Raw genomic sequence first — 19,303 nt, forward strand, 5'->3', positions numbered from 1 at the left:
CCCCTAATTCCAGTGCCTTTCTTCTGAAATTATCTCCAATTTAACTTGTATGTGTCCTGTTTGCACATGGCTGTTTTCAAGTTGTTTATTGCATTACTCTGTGAAGTACTTGAGAGCAGAGATTATTTCCCTGAATCCCTCTTGTTCAGTACAATGCCTGGTACATCATAGGCTCTTTTTTTTTAAGACTTATGATTTTATTACTGTTAACTTTTTTTTCTTTTTAGAATTTTATTTTCCAAATTACATGTAAAAACAAATTTTGACATCAATTTAAAAAAAAAAAACATTGTCTTCCAATTTCTCTTCCTCTATCCCTTGCCACCCCCCAACCCCAAGAACTCAAGCAATTCAATATAAGTTATACATGAGTAGTCATGGAAAACATCTCCACATTAGCTAGGTTGTGAAAGAAAACAGATAAAAACAAAACTTCAGATTAAGGAAGTGTAAAAAAAATGCTTCAATCTGTTTTCAGAACCATCAGTTCTTTCTCTGTAGATGGATTGCAATTTTTATAAGTCCCTCAGAGTTATATTGGATCATTGCCTTGCTGAAAATAACTACGTGCAGATCATCTTACAGTATTGCTGTTATTTTGTATATAGTACATTTCACTCTGCTTCAGTTCACATAGGTCTTTCCAGATTTTTCTGATAGCATCCTGTTCATCATAACTTTTCTATAGTACCTTATACTTGGCAAAGAATTTTGTTCACAATAGCCCAGCAAAGTAGGTACCATATGTTTTGCCATTATAATCAATCATCATAACTATTTCCCTCCATCCTATTCCCTTCCCATGATATTTACTCTATTTTCTATCTTCTTTTACCCTATTCCTCCTCTGCCTGCTTCTGACTGCCCCCTCCCCAGCTCTGCCCTCCCTTCTTTCACCCTTCTCTCCTTATCCTCTTCCCCTCCTACTTTCCTGTAGGGTAAAATAGATTACTCCTCCCAATTGGGTGTGTATGTTATTCCCTCCTTGAACCCACTCTGATGAGATTAAGGTCTTTTAGCTAATTCTGTTTTCTAAATTTTTCTTCCTCCCTCCCTCCTCAACCCTCCCTATGAAATCAAGCAATTCAATATAAGACAACATAGGCTCTTAATAAATGCTTGTTGATTTGACTTGTCTTCACTTAAGATTGTCAAACTAAGGCTGAATGATCATCCTTTGACCTTGTTGAGTATGTTATAGGGGAGATCCTTGTTCAGGTTTAGGTTGAACAAGAGGGCCTCTGAAGTTTTTTCCAACCCAGCTATGCTGTAATTCTGTGACAGGGAATAAACAGACATTAATAAATGTATCAAACTCATATGCCAAAAGGTAGTATAGTAAATTTTATTGTGGAGTAAGAAATGATGAATATGAGGAATTCAAAAAGACATGGGAAGATTTGCATGAACTGATGCAGAATGAAATAAGGAGAACCAGGAGACAGGTATACACAATGTATCATCACCAGTGTAAATGAAAGATCACTAAAAGGAAGTTCAACACAGAGTAACTTAAAAAAAGTTATGGCCTCAAAGAATAGATATGGATAGCAAAATATTCCTTCTCCCTTTATAGCTTTGGGGAGAGATGGCAGGGTGGGGCAGGAAGTTACTAGGACTATTATCAGATGTTCTTATTGAATTTTTTTCTTTTTCATAAAAGGAAGTTTCATTGGGGAGGAAGAGGGGAGAAGAGATTCAAATAACTGATATAAAGACAAACAGCCTCAATAAAACACATAAAAAATAGAATTCAGTTCAAAAAACTTAGACAAATTCATGGGTGCTAGAATGTAGTAGTTAAAGAAATAAGGATGTTTAGAAATTCATTCATAAGATTTAGGGACTAATGTGAAGCCTGATTATATTTTGGCATAGTGTAAACATGGACTTTCAGTCAACAGGTCTGGGGAGGAAAGGTTAAACACTAAGCTATGGTCAAGCCAGTTGGGTGGGTCAGCAGGAAGCCAGGCCTCAGGGCAGGGAAAAGAGCATTGATCCTTCAGCCAAAGAAAAGAAGCCTCTGTTCTTGGAGGCTGCCAGGCGGTGTTGGGGCCTGGGTAGAAGGGCCTGTGGTTCCAGTAGCCCTGAGAGACAAAGTAAAGAAGAGAGGAGGCAGAGAGGGAAGGGCAAACAGAGGAGAAACAAGGTGGGAGGCTGAGAGGAGGAAGTTTTGGTCACACAGCTACTGAAGTGCTTCTGTTGCCTTTGTAGTTGGATTCCTTAGGCTTCCTTGTCTTGTCCCTCGAATCTGCTTGCCTCACTTTCCAGGATCTCTAAGAGGGCTCCATCATGCTCTGTGGCCCTCAAAAGGGATTCCTTCAAGACTCCTACTCATCCCACTTTGATTGGAAGGGAATAAGCATTTATTAAGCATCTACTATGTACAAAGCACTATACTAATTTCTTTACAAATAATGTCTTATTTGAACCTCACAACAACTTTGGGAGGTAGGTGCTATTAATACCCCCATTTTATGAATGGGAAAACTAAGGCAAGCAGAGGTTAAATGACTTGCCCAGGGTGACTTACCTAGTAAGTGTCTGAAACTGAATTTGAACTGTTTTTGTCTGACTCCATGCCCAGGGTCCTATCCACTGTGCCACCTAGAAGCCGCTCATTGACTGTTGGTTCCCCTCACTTTCAAGGTCTGTAACCAGATAACACCTGGATCAAAAATATCTAGAAGTTTCAACCATCAATTTGCCTATGCCTGTCTTTTTTTTGGGGGGGGGGGATTGGTGGTGGTGAGGACCTGTGATTTCATTGGTGTGGGAGAACTCCTGGTGAGGAAACTCCTTCTACCAGCAAATCTGCAACTGTTCTGTAACTTCTGGTCTTTGAGAATGACCTGGTGGCCTTGAGGAACAAGTGACTTAATCAGTATCACACAGGCTGGTATGCATCAGAGAAAGGATTTGAACCCAGGTCATTCTGATGCTGAACACCATCCACTATCTCATGCGGCATAGTTTCCTGTTACTCAAAAGGTCTATAATGAGCCAGACCAGCTGTGTCAGAACGCTTGCCTTGTTACCATCCCACCAATATCCTAAGGAGGATTTTGCAGCAGCCCTATTTTCCAGTACTATAACTCCCCCTACCCCATTTCTACAATGTCCTTCCACTTTCCCTTTCTAGATTCTTCTTCCCAAATCCCCATTATCTCCCATTACTGCTCTAGGAACAGAATCTTCCACACTCCCTCTCCCATTTCCTTCCCTGGTAATAATAATTATATGAAACTCAAAATTGTATGGCACTTTAAGACTTACAGAGTACTTTCCCCATAGAAACAATAGTACAAGAAACATAGTACAATTTTTATTTTTCTCATTTTATAGATGTAGAAATCGAGGCTCAGAGAGATTGTCATTGGTCTATATTGTTACATCTTGTAAGTATATGAAACCAGGACTTGAATCCAATTCTCAACACTCTGATTTCAGGGCTCTTTCCTTTATGTTATGCTGTCTCTCATCCCCATTCAGCTGGGTCCTATTTCTCCCCTGACCCCTACCATACCCATCTGTTCCTCAATAGTCAGTTTCATCATACCTCATTGAATGTTCATTCATAGATTTATAGAACTAGAGCTGGATCTGGAAGGGACCCGGGCAGCCCTCTAGTCCAATCCTCTTATTTTACAGATAAGGAAACTAAGGCCCAAGAGGTAAAATGACTTGACCAAGGTCTAGCAGGCATAGCTTGGATTCAAACCCAGATCTTTTGATTCCGAACTTGGTGCTCTTTCCATAGCATCATGCTGCCTCCCAATCCTACTATGAGTAACTTTGCTCAGAATATCTTTTTCCTGAATTTACTGCAACCTGGATTCTAAATCCTCTAAGATCCTATGTCCTGAGCACACAGTTTCTTGAACTTCTCAACTCTAGTTACTTTTGCTTCTACTTTCCCTTAGCTACCGACCAGTAAATATTGCATTCCCTAACTCCAAAGGTTGTTGTGAGGGCAATGCTTTGTAAATCTTAATGTGCTATAGAAACATGAATTATTGTTGGACACAGGACATGGAGGCCAGTGAAGGGATAGCCCATAAGAGAGCAGCAAAGCCTGGCTGGATTTTGAGAGAACCCTCTGGAAACAACAGGTTTTACTTGCTTACTATGTGCCAGGCACTGTGCAAAGAATGGCAAAAAGTAAACAGTACCTGCTTTCAAAGAGCTCTCTTTCTACTGGGAGAGAAATTACACCCTAGAAACGATGCCATCATTCAGAACTACCCAAACTCTAAAATTCCCTTTTCTAACCACAGTCTTCTCTCTTTTCTGCCTTTTCTATATCCTCTCTCCTGCAGAAATTGATTTTCATTCTCATCTCAACCTCTAATCCTTGACTTCACTCTTCTCCCAGCCCATCAATCCCTTTCTGGCTTCCCTTACCATCCTACCCAGCCTGGACCACCCATGATCCAGTTTCTTCCTTCCCATTCTCTGACTGCCAAAGACTGTCGGTGTAAGTTAGGAAACCGAGCCAAATGGCAGCTCTACAGATTCATACTATGTAAGCTGGGAAGGGGGTCAAGGATAGAGTGGGTGGTAAGAAAATAGAGGCAGCCATGTATAGAACCCCCCAATCTCTGTTCTAGAAGTCTAAGCACAAAAGGAGAGAAATGAGGATTTAAAGAGCCAACAGGGTAGAATAAAGGTTTCTGAATATCAGGCATTTTTAAACATTTCTAAAAACCAAGGAGAAGTCACCAAAGAGCCCAAGGAGAGGCAGTATTAAAGGGACAATTTGTTAGCATTTGAAAAGGGAAGCAGAGATAATCAATATGAGCCAGCATTAATTTATTAAGAATTGATTAATTCATTAAGAATGAGTTATGTGGGGCAGCTAGATGGCACAGTGGATAGAGCACCGGCCCTGGAGTCAGGAGTACCTGAGTTCAAATTCGGTCTCAGACACTTAACACTTACTAGCTGTGTGACCCTGGGCAAGTCACTTAACCCCTATTGTCTCACTTAAAAAAAAAAAAAAAGAATGAGTCATGTTATGAACTGGTCATTCTCAAGGGAAGAAATCCAAGGTATCTGTGCCCATTTAAAAAAATACTACAAATAATTAATAATTAGAGAAATGCAAAGTAAACAACTTTGAGGTTCCCCTTTAGACTCATTAGATTGGCAAAACTGACCAAAAAAATGAATAGGATAAATGTTGAAGGATTTGCAAGAAAACAGGCACACAAATGCAATGGAAGCAATTGGCAACTATGTCCAAAAAGTTACTGAACAATGCTTTGACCTACAATAGCACTACTAGGTGTATATCCCCAAGAGAACAAATAAAAAGGAAAAGGTCTTATATGCACAAAAATATTTATAGAAGTGCTTTTTTGTGGTGGTAAAGAAATGTAAACTAAATGGATGCTCATCAATTGGCGAATGGCCGATCAAATTATGGTGTATGATTATAATGGAATATTTTTTTTTTTTTTGCAGGGCAATGAGGGTTAAATGACTTGCCCAGAGTCACACAGCTAGTATCAAGTGTCTGAGGCCGGATTTGAACTCAAGTACTCCTGAATCCAGGGCCGGTGCTCTATCTACTGTGCCATCTAGCTGCCCCCCACCATCTAGCTGCCCCCTGGAATATTCTTAATCTATAAGAAATGAATAAATAGTATCAGGGAAGACATGTATGAAGTGATACAAAATTAAATGAGCAGAAGCAGGAGAACAATTTATACTATAGCATCAACATTGTAAAAACAAAGTTTTGAAAAACAGAACTCTGATCAAAGAAATAATCAATCAAGATTTCAGAAACCCAATTATGAAGAATGCTACTTATTTCCTAAGAGAGAAAAGATGGACTAATAAGCAAAGTGAGATGAACTTTTGGACAGGGCCAATATGGGAATTTGTTTTGCTTGACTGTGCTTAATTGCTAACAAGGATTTTTTTTCAGTTGGAGGGGAGATATTAGGGAGAAAAAAATGCTTGAGAACTGAAAAAATAAAGAATGAGATAAAGGGGGAAAGAATGACATATCAGACTAAGCTCATTTCCTTTATCAAAAAAATTACTAAACCAGTAGATAAATAATAATAATTAATTAAGTAATAGTAATGAATAAAATTCCTGGATTTCAACAAGGTATTTGATAATAAACTAATCAACAATAATTTTTATAAGCCTACTATATAGCAGGCATTGATAGGTGCTGGTGATGCAAGTACAAAGAATGAATCATTTACTATTCAAAAGAGCTTATGTTCTAATATGGGAGACAACAAGTATGTATATAAGTATTTACTGAATTGTAGAAAATGGATAAAAATTGTTAAATGTTAGGGATTTTAGGACTGAAAGCATTAGCCATTGGAGAATCAATAAAGAGTATATATAGAAAATGGTGGGGCAGTTAGGTGGCGCAGTGGATAGAGCACTGGCCCTGGATTCAGGAGGACCTGAGTTCAAATGCAGCCTCAGACACCTAACACTTACTAGCTGTGTGACCCTGGGCAAGTCACTTAACTCCAATTGCCTCACCCAAAACAAAAAAAACCAAAACAAACAAACAAACAAAAAAAGAAAATGATGCTTGAGCTGAATGTTGAAGAAACTAAGAGATTCTATGAGGTAGAGGTAAGAAGGGAGTATATTCCAGGCATGAGACAGTGCAAAGGCACAGAGATGAGAGATGGAGTCTTGCATGTGATCAATTTAGGCAGGAAACATTTATTAAGCATCTATTATGGGCTAGTCACTGTGCTAAGTATTGGGGATACAAAAAATGGTAAAAGCTCCTTTTCTCAAGAAGCTCACTCTAGTATGGAAGACAACATATAAACAACTGTATACAAGCAAGATATGTGTATGTAAATTTGATAGTTGGATAAATTGGAGGTAATCTACAAAGGGAAGGCACTGGGGAAGGGGGTGGGGGGTGCTCAAGAAAGACTTCCTATAGAACGTGAAATTTTAGCTGGGATTTGAAAGAAGCCAGGGAAACCAGGAGACCAAAGATGAGGAGGGAAAGAATTCTGGGTGTCGGACAGCCGGAATGATGAATGGAGATATGGTCAGTAGGGCTAGATTGCAAGGTACTATCTAATGAACCTGGAAAGGTAGGTCGGGGTCAAGTTGTAAAAGGCTTTAGGAGCTAAATAGAGTTTATATTTTATTATAGAAGCAAGAAAAAGCCACTGGAATTTATTGAACAGGGGACAGAAGTGTTAATGGAAGCCTTGGGGATAAGGTGGAGAGTTATGGGCTTAATGATAGGACAGTCATATAAATTCAAAACTGGGTAAATAACTAAATCCAACCACTGTAGGAAAACTTTCTTTTTAAAAATTTAAAGGAAAATTATATTGTTTTAAACATTCATTTTTAAAATTTTGAGTTCTAAATTCTTTCCCTACCTCATACTCCTCCCTCACCCATGGAGAAGGCAAGAAATGTGATATTGATTATACATATTGTAACGATTGGAATGACGCCACCTGCTGGATACTTACTGTAGAAGAGTTCTGCCCATGAAGCAAAGGTCTTTGAGGGCAAGACCAGGCTTCAGGAAGTGACGCGGACTAGTGGGAGGAGGGAGGAAGAGACTGGCGCTCAGTCTGGGGCTCTGCCCTTTGGACTCTGGTGGAGAGCGGAGCTAGAAATGTGCTCTCCCTTTAATAGCTAGGAATTTAGGCTTTTTCTCTCTCTTTACCAAATTCTTATTCTCCTTAATAAATGCTTAAAAGTCTAACTCTTGCTAAAGCTTATAATTTATTGGCGACCACTCATTAGATATTTTAGACAGTTTAGCTAGAATTTTAGCCCTTAACAGATGGCTGACCACGAAGAGGAAAGCTAACCCTCAGTCTTCTTCTGATCTGCTGGTTGGGTAAGAAATTTCCCCTCCCTCTCCCTTTAACTGCTAAGTACTGGTGTACTGGCTGTGTTTTTCCTTTGAATTTTTTCGAATGGACCTTTTAAACTCCCTAATTATCCTATTTTTGATTTTGGTCTGTTTAACCAGACAAATGGGAGATAAGATCATGTTAATGCTTTGTTTTTGTGGATTTTCTATTTTTCTTTTTATTTTTGTTAAAAGAGCCAGCAACTTACTCACACAAGGAAATATCTCTCCCTCTCCCAACCATGCTTTTTCAGAGAAACCTGAAGAGATTCCTGCAGCTTTTCCCAATTCTAACACTAATTGTTGCTCTAATTTTGCATGCCTGGAGGCAATGACCCACCCTCTAGAAGCTTTTAATCCCCTAGCACCTGGAGGCAAAGTGGGGGAAGAGGAATCCAGGCCTGAGTTCAAAATCAAATCTGATTCAAATTGCTCTGGTCCCTCCCCTCCTCTCCAGACCCCACCCTCTACTCCTCCTATGGCCAAGCCCATAGCTTCCCCTGCCTGGGAAGTCCAGAGATCTGGTGCACATGCTCAACTTTTTCTACCTGCATTTGCAGCTTCAGGCTCAGCCCTTCCCCGGCCTGGCTGTGCTTTTGAGACAATCTTAGAAAGCTCTTTAAATTCCAGATATGCTCGTTTTGTTCATAATTTTGCTAACCTGCTTTTGTCTTTCATTAGTAATCTTATAAAGCATTTGTATGGTGAAAAGACTGACAGACAATATAGAGGGGTTAAAGAAGAAAAACTTAAGCTGAATAAGAATGACAATCATCAACATAGTTCAAGACTCTGCTTTTGCCATGGAAGGGTATATATTTTACAGAAATGTAGAAGTAAGCAGCAAGGTATTGATATGAGTATTGGGGATTTTAGATATCGGAATCAAAAGTGTTCTAAATTCACTCAGAGTAATAGTATCAGTTCAGAGGTTACATAGGATTTCTATGCTATTATATATACATTTTGAAATTAATGGTATGGGTTTATTTTCATAGAGATTTTCATGCTTTTGAGATTGTGACTTATACTTAGTTTCTAAAACAAGGAGAATATTTGAAAAGCTTTTTATAGTCATGTGATCAAGTTTATATTTTATAATACTCTTATTGATATTAAGTTCATATTCATTTAGATTTCCTTAGTTTGAATTTCACTGTATTTTATTGTTCCATGTGTATTTTCTTCTATTCATTTGTCTATCTAATTTTGAAACATTGCAAGATGGTTTTGATTTTATTATACAATGTTAATTCTAGGAGTATTGTGCTCCCATATTCTGAGTTGTTTGTTTTTGTTATTTTTTCTCAACTGATTATTTGATCAAACTCTTTAAAGCATTTCCCTAGCAAATTGTTTGCCATGGCAAGTGTAAATTGATTCTAGAAGTATTATTTTTGATAAGCATATTCCAAAAAAAAAAAAAAAGAGGGGAACATTTGTAAAAGTTGTCTTTGAGATTGTGTTGTGCTTTAACTTGTATTTAAATATGTTCAGATTTTTCAAAAAAGTAATTGTATACTAAGTTAAAAAAAAGGGGTATTATTTGAAATTGTTGCATAATTATATATTGTGTTCTGAGTCAAGATGTATTCACATTTTTTGCAATCATTTATTATCCTCAATTTTTAAATCCATATGAGACTTGGATTATGGGAACTTATCATTTAAGACATTAATTGCCTTTATTCTGAGTTATCAGATGCCAGTTGGCCAAGATGCCATCCAATCACAAGAGGAATACATGCAAGAGCAGACACTGAACTGTCACATGAGGGGAGACATGCATGAAGTCAAGGTATGGCCGAGGGAACGGCTTTTGACAAATGTTGAGGTTGGATTCTCTTGGTTTAATATTTATTTTATTTTTCCCCACAATATTGTACAGATGGCTGGAAGTATTGATCCCACCCATCTCACTTCTACACCTGGCTTCTATGCTCCCTCCTATATGCCTGATGCCATGGACCATCTCAATCCCATGCATCTGATTAAGTCTGACTCAGTTTCCTCCAATATGTTCGGTGGCATGGACATATATTCCATCCACCTATTTTAAGCCTGGCATACTGCATGGGCAGTATATATTGCTCAAGTGTGGGAATGCTCATATCCCATCATTTCTCTGTTCTTTTATGGTAACCCCCATAATTATCTCAGGTGTCATGATAAATACAGTGTTGAATTTGGCCTTGACATCTGTTACTAATTATATTAGATTTTAAATTTCTCATAATGGCATGAGGATAATTAGGCAGATGATGCAAAAAGTGATGAAACAAAGATAAAAATTATTTTTAAAAATTAATATCGCAGCAATTGTCTTCTCAAATACCCTCCATAAGGGGGGACTATAGTAATATTATAATTTTAAAGAATGGTTCAATTTTTGTTTTATTATATGTTTCATGTGTAACAACTAAGATTCTGAATTCCCTTAGACATGTTTTTGAGAACTTTCATTGTTTGATTTGATTATTGACAAAGCTATTTTAAAGTTGTGTTAAGCTCAATTTTGTAGGAAATTTTCCTGGCTGATTACCAGCATCCACACATCAACCCCTGAAAAGACTTCCATTCCATGACTACACCTAGAGGACATCTGAGAAAAGACTTTCAGAGACTTTAAATGAACAGTTTTGATTTGTTGTTTTTGTTGTTTTTTTCTCTTTCTGTTATAATATACACCATCTGTAACATGTATTCTCTGCAGAGGCCCTCCCTTTGCAAGACCAATGTCAAAGCGTCGGTTCATGAGGACAAAAAATCACCCCTCTGGACAAAACTTTCCTCTCTTCCTTTTCTATATTGTTGTTCACATATTATTAGTTAGCAATAGTTATTATATTCTTTTTACTGTTCCGTCAAGGAAACATTTTGTTTCTTGAGGAACAACAGGGGGGACTGTAACGATTGGAATAACGCCACCTGCTGTATACTTACTGTAGAAGAGTTCTGCCCATGAAGGGAAGGTCTTTGAGGGCAAGACCAGGAGTCAGGAAGTGACGCGGACTAGTGGGAGGAGGGAGGAAGAGACTGGCGCTCAGTCTGGGGCTCTGCCCTTTGGACTCTGGTGGAGAGCGGAGCTAGAAATGTGCTCTCCCTTTAATAGCTAGGAATTTAGGCTTTTTCTCTCTCTTTACCAAATTCTTATTCTCCTTAATAAATGCTTAAAAGTCTAACTCTTGCTAAAGCTTATAATTTATTGGCGACCACTCATTAGATATTTTAGACAGTTTAGCTAGAATTTTAGCCCTTAACAATATGAAATAAAAAAATTCCATATTAGTCATGTTACCAAATACAAAAATATTTATTGCAGCTCCTTTTGTGGTGGCTAAGAATTGGAAATCAACGGAATGCCCACCAATTAGGGAATGGCTAAACAAGCAGTGGTATATGATTATAATGGAATGTTATTGTGCTATAAGAAATGACAAGTAGAATGATTTAAGAAAAGCCTGGAAAGACTTATACAAACTGATATATGGTGATGTGAGCAGAACCAGGAGAATGTTGTACACAGTGACAGCAATATTGTTTGATGAAGAATTGTGAATGACTTAACTATTCTTAGCACTGAATCATCTGAGATAATCCCAAAGAACTAATGATGAAGCAGACTATCCACCTCCAAAGAAAGGACTGATATTGATTGAACACAGACTGAAGAATGCTATTTTTCATCTTATTTCTTTGATTTTTGTCTTTTATTTGAGTTTTCTTATACAAATAACTAATATGGTAATGTTTTACATAATTGCACGTATATAACCTATATCTGATTGCTTACTGCCTCAGGGAGGGAACAGGGAAGGGAGCAAAGGAAGGATAGAATTTGGAACTCAAAACTTTAAATAAAAATGATTATTATTGCAATAAAATAAATGTCTCTCCCTTAAAAAAATATGCTTCAGTGTGTACTAAGATTCCATTAGCTCTCTCTCTGGAGGTAGATAGCATTTTTCATCATAAGTGCTTCAGCATTGTCTTGAATCATTGATTTGATCAGTTGTCATTCACAGCTGATCATTATACAATATTGCTATTACTGTGTACAATGTTCTTCTGGTTCTGCTCACTTAACTTTGCATCAATTCATATGTCTTCCTAGGTTTTTCTGAAACTGTCCTGCTCATCATTTCTTATAGCACAATAGTATTTCATTACATTCACATAGCATAACTTGTTCAGCCATTTCCCAATTTATGTGTAGCCCCTCAATTTCCAATTCTTTGTCACCATAAAAAGAGCTGATATAAATTTTTTACACATAAGTTCTTTTCCTTTTCCCCCCATTTCTTCGTGATACAGACCTAGTAATATTATTGCTGGGTGAAAGGATATGCATAGTTTTATAGCCCTTTGAGCATAGTTGTAGGAATACTTTCTAACAATTAGAACTGTTTAAAAGTGGAATGTGGTAGCTAAGGTATTTATATTTCCCTAACAAGGGGGATTTTTAAGGAGGAGCTGAATTATTATTGGGGGGGGGTAGAATATTAAAGAAATGTTAACTCAGATCAAGGTAGTCTAGATCAGTGGTGGTGAGCAGGCTCCATGTAGCCCACAAAGCCCCTGTTGCCCAAACCAGATAAAAATGTAATTGGGAAATATTTAACAAAATCAATAAAAATACAATAAATCACAATGTTAGTGTGTTTTAAGTCAAAATATGCACGGGGATCTTTATGTATAGTTTAGTGGCCCTATTTCTATTTGAGTTTGACACCATCATTCTAGATGACCTTTGAGGTTCTTTCTAACTAGGAAATTCCATAATCCTATGTGAGTTAGGCAAGACAGGATAAGGGATTAATATCTCTCTAGTGATGATAAAACTGCAGTTAGAGAAGACAAGCAAGTTGAGTTGTCCAAGGTTACACAGTGAGCTAATGGAGAACCAGGTCTGCTGAACTCCTTGTTCATGCACTCTTGCCTCTATAGCACACTGTGTCTGTGTCATAAAGTCAATCAACCAATCAACAAGCACTTATTAAGCACCTGCTGCTATGTGCCAGACACTTTGATGGGCATATAAGCACAAAGACTCAAACAATTCCTACTTGAAAGGAGCTAATATATTAGATCTGGAAAGGACCCAAGAACACGTTATTGAAAAGCAGCATGACATAGAGGAAAGAGCATGGGGCACAGAGTTAGGAGACATGGTTTCCATCACCACTCCCATTCCTCCTAGCTGTTTGCCCATGAGTAAATCACTTAAACTTTCTAAGCTTCTCTTTCATTTTGCAAAATATCATGGATATACATGTTTTACCTGCTTTGGAAGGTTGTTATGAAGAAAAAGCCATATAAATCCTGAAGCACAGGAACTGGGACTGAACCTATCATTTTGTTGCCAGAGGGAACTTCCAGGTAAGGATATTTTCTCTAGCAATATAGAGATCTGAATCTTTTCTGTAGTTTATAATATCAGTGAGTTCCCTAGGGCACTGAAAAGTTAAATAAATTGCTCATGATCCCATAGTTAATATAGGTCAAAATCAGGACTTAAACCCAGGTCTTCCAGGCCAGTTTTCTATTCACTATACCACACTGCTTCTCGGAGAATAATAGAAATGTAAATTATTATCTGCCAGCTAGGCGGCTCAGTGGATAGAATGATGGGCTTTGAGCCAGGGAGACTCATCTCTCCTAGTTCAAATCTGGCCTCAGACACTTACTAGCTGTGTGACCCTGGGCAAGTCACTTAACTCTATTTGCCCCAGTTTCCTCATCTGTAAAATGAGCTAGAGAAGGAAATGGGAAACCACTCCAGTGTCTTTGCCAAGAAAACTCCAAATGGGCTCACAAAGAGTCAGACCCGATTAGATGACAACAAAAACAAAATTATTATCATTTGTATATCATATCATTTAAAAAATATCCTTTGACTTTTGATGTTTGACAACAACCCTGGGGGGTAGGGACTATTATTATCCCCATATTATAGTTGAGGATGCTGGAGCAAACAGGATTAAGCAACTTGCTTAGGATAACATGGCTAGCAAATGTCTGAGGCCAGAGACACAGAAGCACACAGTACCAAGGCACAGAGGTGACAGGCCATTGCCTTGAATTAATAGTAAAGCATGGATGGATGTTGATGGATATAGCCCTTGAGAAACAAGACTAAGTCCTAGAAATTACTTTGAAAGTCCCAAGTGATTCCTTCTGAGTTGTATTAAGTGAACAGTCTTATTTTCCATGAATAAAACTTGACATATTCCTGGATATAAAGCCAGGAAGAAGGAGGTTAAAAAAAGTTAATGACCCCATGGCCTTGGATATGGTGAGAAACATCCAGTGGTAGCTTGCAAAAGGGGCAGGAAGTTGTGGGTGGGATACTCAGTGTGGCTAGGCTGGGAAAGTCATCAGTAAGGAACAAATTTGGCTCAAGCTAAGTTAGACAATGGGTTTCAGAATTGTAGAGCAGAAGACCCCTTTGTTATGAGTTCTGTCTAAGCCACCTGGAATGGTGATTACTTAGCAAATACACAAGAGAGTTCAATCTACACCTATTCCCAGAATAGTTAGAAAACCACGTGGAGATACCATGGGTCATCTGGGCAACTTGGATTCCTCCTTCAGGGAAAAGTACAATGTATCTGGTATGAGCCTTCTATGGAAACAGAATGTCAGAACTAGAAGGGACCTTGGAACACAGAGAATTGGAACTGAAAGTAACTTTAAAAATCATCTCTACCAATTCCATCATTCTATGGAAAAGAAACTTGAGACCAAGGGCAATGAAGTAAATTGGTCACGCAGTGTGTACTGGAATCCCAGTCTCTTGATTCTACTCTACCATATTACTTTCATATTATCCCTGGCCATCATTGGGGACACTGACCATAAAGTAGCCCTGTCTTCTTCTTAACTTGCATGTCCTAGTACTTTCACTTCTAAAAATCTTCTAACTCATTGGTGTGGTTGTTTCCTACAATAGCGTGGATTAGATTACTGGTAATGTTGGAGAACACAGCTTCTGTTGAATTATGAGGTGAGAAACCAGATTGCATACCACTATTATTATCCCCATATTATAGTTGAGGATGCTGGAGCAAACAGGATTTCTATCTGAAAGATATACAAAAAAAGAGAAAAGGACCTATTTGTACAAAAATATTTATAGCAGCTCTTTTTGTGGTGGCTAAGAATTGGAAATCAAAGGGATGCCCATCAATTGGGGAATGGCTAAACAAGCTGTGGTATATGATTATAATGGGATATTATTGTGTCAAAAGAAATAACAAGGAGGATGATTTCAGAAAAACCTGGAAAGACTTCCATGAACTGATGTATATTAAAGTGAGTAGAACCAGGAGAACAGTAACAGCAATATTGTTTGATGAAGAACAGTGAATGGTTTAGCTATTCTCAGTAATACAATAATCCAAGACAATCCCAAAGGACTAATAATGAAGTATATATTATCTGCCTTCAGAGAAAGAACTGATATTGATTGAACATGGATTGAAGCATGCTATTTTCACTTTCTTTAATTTTTTTCTTTTATTTGAGTCTTCTTATACAAAATGACTAATATGGTAATGGTTTACATAATTGCACAAGTATAATCTATATTTCACTGCTTACTGTCTTGGAGAAGGGGGAGAGGAGGGAGACATAGAATTTGCAACTCAAAAATTTGAATAAAAATGTTTATTATATAAAATATTGTGGATTAAATATCTATCACTCTTTAGCAATTTATTCTAAATGAGTTGCTGTAATGAAAAAAAAAAGTATATCATCTTATGGCAAGCCCTCTATCAATGAGCTTCTACAAACTTAGTTGGACTAGTCCTGATATCAACTCAAATGAAATATGGGGATGACAGAGCTGCCCATCTGAAGAGGAAGAATGATGTAGTAAAAAAAATATGGGACTGGAAATCAGAAGACTTGGGTTTGAGTTTCATTTCTGTCATTGGCTCACTGCATGACCTTAGGAGGGTCATTTCCCATCTTGAGATTTCAGCTTCTTCCTCTATAAAGTAGAGCACTCTACATGATGATTTTTTGTTATTTTTCAGTCATTCAGTCGTGTTTGATTCTTCATGACCCCATAGACCCTAGCACACTAGGCCTTTCTATCCTCTACCATTTCCTGAGTCTGTCCAAACTCGTTTGTTGCTTCCATGACACCATCTTTCCATCTTATCTTCTGCTGTCTCCTTCTCCTTTTGCCTTCAATCTTTCCCAACATCAGTATCCAAATGAGTCCTGTCTTTTTATTATGTGGCCAAAGTATTTAAGCTTCAATTTTAGTAGTTGACCTTACAGTGAATAGCATACTAATTAATTTCTTTCAGAATTGATTGATTTGATCTCCTTGCTATCCAAGGGATTCTCAAAGTTACATTAATATGATTTTTAAAAAATTAAATTAAAAAATACTAAAAGGAAGCAAAGCATCTAATTATAATGGCCAATCTTGGTTGTAGAGAACAGATAAAGAAATGTGTCCCTCTCATTAGAGAAGTGGGAGATGGACAAGTGCAGAGTATTTCATACATTATCAGATGCAATCACTCTTATCAGTCATTTTTTAATGGTTCTTTGTTACAGCAGAAGATAGCTCATTGGAATGATGGGGGTGTCTTTCTTACATATATCTGAAAGTGAATGCGAAGTAAAAAACAAATATGTCAAACTTTTTAAGAATAAAATATGGGAGTGGACATTAATATGAGCATAACAGTCTGTACCAATTTAAATCACTGAGGAACTTCTTTTCAGGATATTCATTCAGCTCTAGCTTCCCAATCACACTCAGCAACCCTAACATATAGATAGATGTGCCTGGGGCAGAGGGAGACTTCCCTTTATTTGGATACTTATGAGGGATGTGCTAGAGAGGATTCTTGTGAGTATCATTTAAAGGGTGGTCTTTGAGGTTCCATCTAGTTCAGAGACTACAGACAGTTGTGTAGTTGAAAGTGTGTTGGTTGGTCTTAGTCAAGAGACCTATGTTTTAATATTATTTCCAACATTTATTGTGTGACCTTAGGCAAGTCACTTCTTTTTGAGCCTCAGGTTCTTCTGTAAAATGGTATAGTAATACAATATATTTTAAATGTTTTGTTATAAAGTTAACAGTTGTGGTTTTTTTAAGTTTTTTTGTTTTTGTTTTTGTTTTGTTTTTAGTGAGGCAGTTGGGATTAAGTGACTTGCCCAGGGTCACACAGCTAGTAAGTGTTAAGTGTCTGAGGCTGGATTTGAACTCAGGTATTCCTGACTCCAGGGCCGGTGCTCTATCCACTGCACCACCTAGCTGCCCCTAAGTTAACAGTTTTTAACAAACATAATTAAATATATAAACAATAAAATCTCATTTAACCAACATTTGTTAAATAACCAAATGAATTAACAAATAGCATACTAAAGTTTTTTAAAAATCATTTTCAAGTTTGTATGAACTTCTACTACTTTTAGCTTTCCTCTCTTCCTCCTTCTCCTTTCCTTGCTCTGTTTCCTTCTTTCCTTTCCTAAAACTGCCTTTTATTCCATTTTTCACATATTCTGTATATAACCTGTATATAACAAGCATATGTGGTCTATAATGATAAGGTATATGCAAATATATACATGCTGTCCTCTTCCTTAAATTGTGAGCTCCTTGAAGCACTATTTCACTTTTGTCTTTCTATATGTAATATTTAACACAATGCATCACACATAGTAAGTATTTAATAAATGTCGATTTCTTTTTTCCTTTGCTATAGTAAAAATGCATGCAGTTCTGGTTCTGCTGAGCTCACTTTGCATTACTTATTAAAAGCCTTTTCAAATGTCCTCATATGTGATATACTTATAATTTAATGTCATTACAATGTTCTATTACAGATCAACACTCTATGATTTATTTAATTTAAAAATTATTGGTCATATAGTCTGTTGCTGATATTTTTGTTCTTACAAATAAAGTATCTAAATTTTTATGGAAATAGATTTTTTCCTTTTCCTTTTTTTTTTTTTTTGTGGAGCAATGAGTGTTAAGTAACTTGCCCAGGGTCACACAGATAGTAAGTGTCAAGTGTCTGAGGCTGTATTTGAACTCAGGTCCTCCTGAATCCAGGGCAGGTGCTTTATCCACTGTGCCACCTAGCTGTTTCCTCCTTCTTATTTTTTTGTTTTTTTTTGTTTTTTTTTTGTTTTTTTTGCAGGGCAATGGGGGTTAAGTGACTTGCCCAGGGTCACACAGCTAGTAAATGTCAGGTGTCTGAGGCTGGATTTGAACTCAGGTACTCCTGAATCCAGGGCCAGTGCTTTATCCACTGCTCTACCTAGCTGACCCCTTCCTTCTTATTTTTTACAAGATAAGTAATGGGTTGAAAGTAGGTTGACAGGAAGAGCCAAAACAGCTAAATAAAATTATAGAACAATCTCACTAATGAATATTGATGCAAAAATTTTAAATGAAATATTAGCAAAAAGATTACACCAATACATCACGAGGATCATACACTATGACCAGGAATACAGGGCTGGTTCAATATTAGGAAAACTATCAGCATAATTGACCATATCAACAACAAAACTGACAGAAATCGTACGATTATCTCAATAGAAAAGGCCTTTGACAAAATATAGCACCCATTCCTATCGAAAACACTAGAGAATAAAAACAACTAGGGAGCATAAGAATAAAAGGAGCTTGTCTGAAAATAAGTACTATTTTTCTAAAACCATCAGCAAGCATTTTCTGTAATAGGGATAAGCTAGAAGCCTTCCCAATACAATCAGGCGTGAAGCAAGGATGCTTATTATCATCTCTATTATTTAATATTGTATTAGAAATGTTAGGGGCAGCTAGGTGGCGCAGTAGATAGAGCACCGGCCCTGGAGTCAGGAGTACCTGGGTTCAAATCCGGCCTCAGACACTTAACACTTACTAGCTGTGTGACCCTGGGCAAGTCACTTAACCCCAATTGCCTCACTAAAAAAAAAAATTAAAAAAAAAAAGAAATGTTAGCTATAGCAATAAGAGAAGAAAGAGAAATTAAAGGAATTAGAATAGGTAATTAGGAAACAAACTATCATTCTTTGCAGATGATCTGATGTTATACTTAGAGATTAAAACAAAATGTAAAATAGATCATTTTGATTATATAAAATTAAAAAGTTTTTGCACAAACAATACCAATGTAACCAAGATTACAAGGGAAGCAGAAAACTGGGAAAGAATTTTTGAAACAAATATCTCTAATAAAGGTCTCATTTTTCAAATATATAGAGAACTGAGTCAAATTTATAAAAATACAAGTCATTCCCTAATTGATAAATGGTCAAAGGATATAAACAGGCAGTTTTTTTTAAATTAATAAAGTATTTTATTTTTTTCCATTACATGTAAAGATAGTTCTCAACTTTTGTTTATACAAGCTTTACAATTTCAGATTTTTCTCCCTC

The sequence above is a fragment of the Dromiciops gliroides genome, chromosome 2, assembly GCF_019393635.1.
Source record: "Dromiciops gliroides isolate mDroGli1 chromosome 2, mDroGli1.pri, whole genome shotgun sequence".
Taxonomy (NCBI): Eukaryota; Metazoa; Chordata; class Mammalia; order Microbiotheria; family Microbiotheriidae; genus Dromiciops; species Dromiciops gliroides.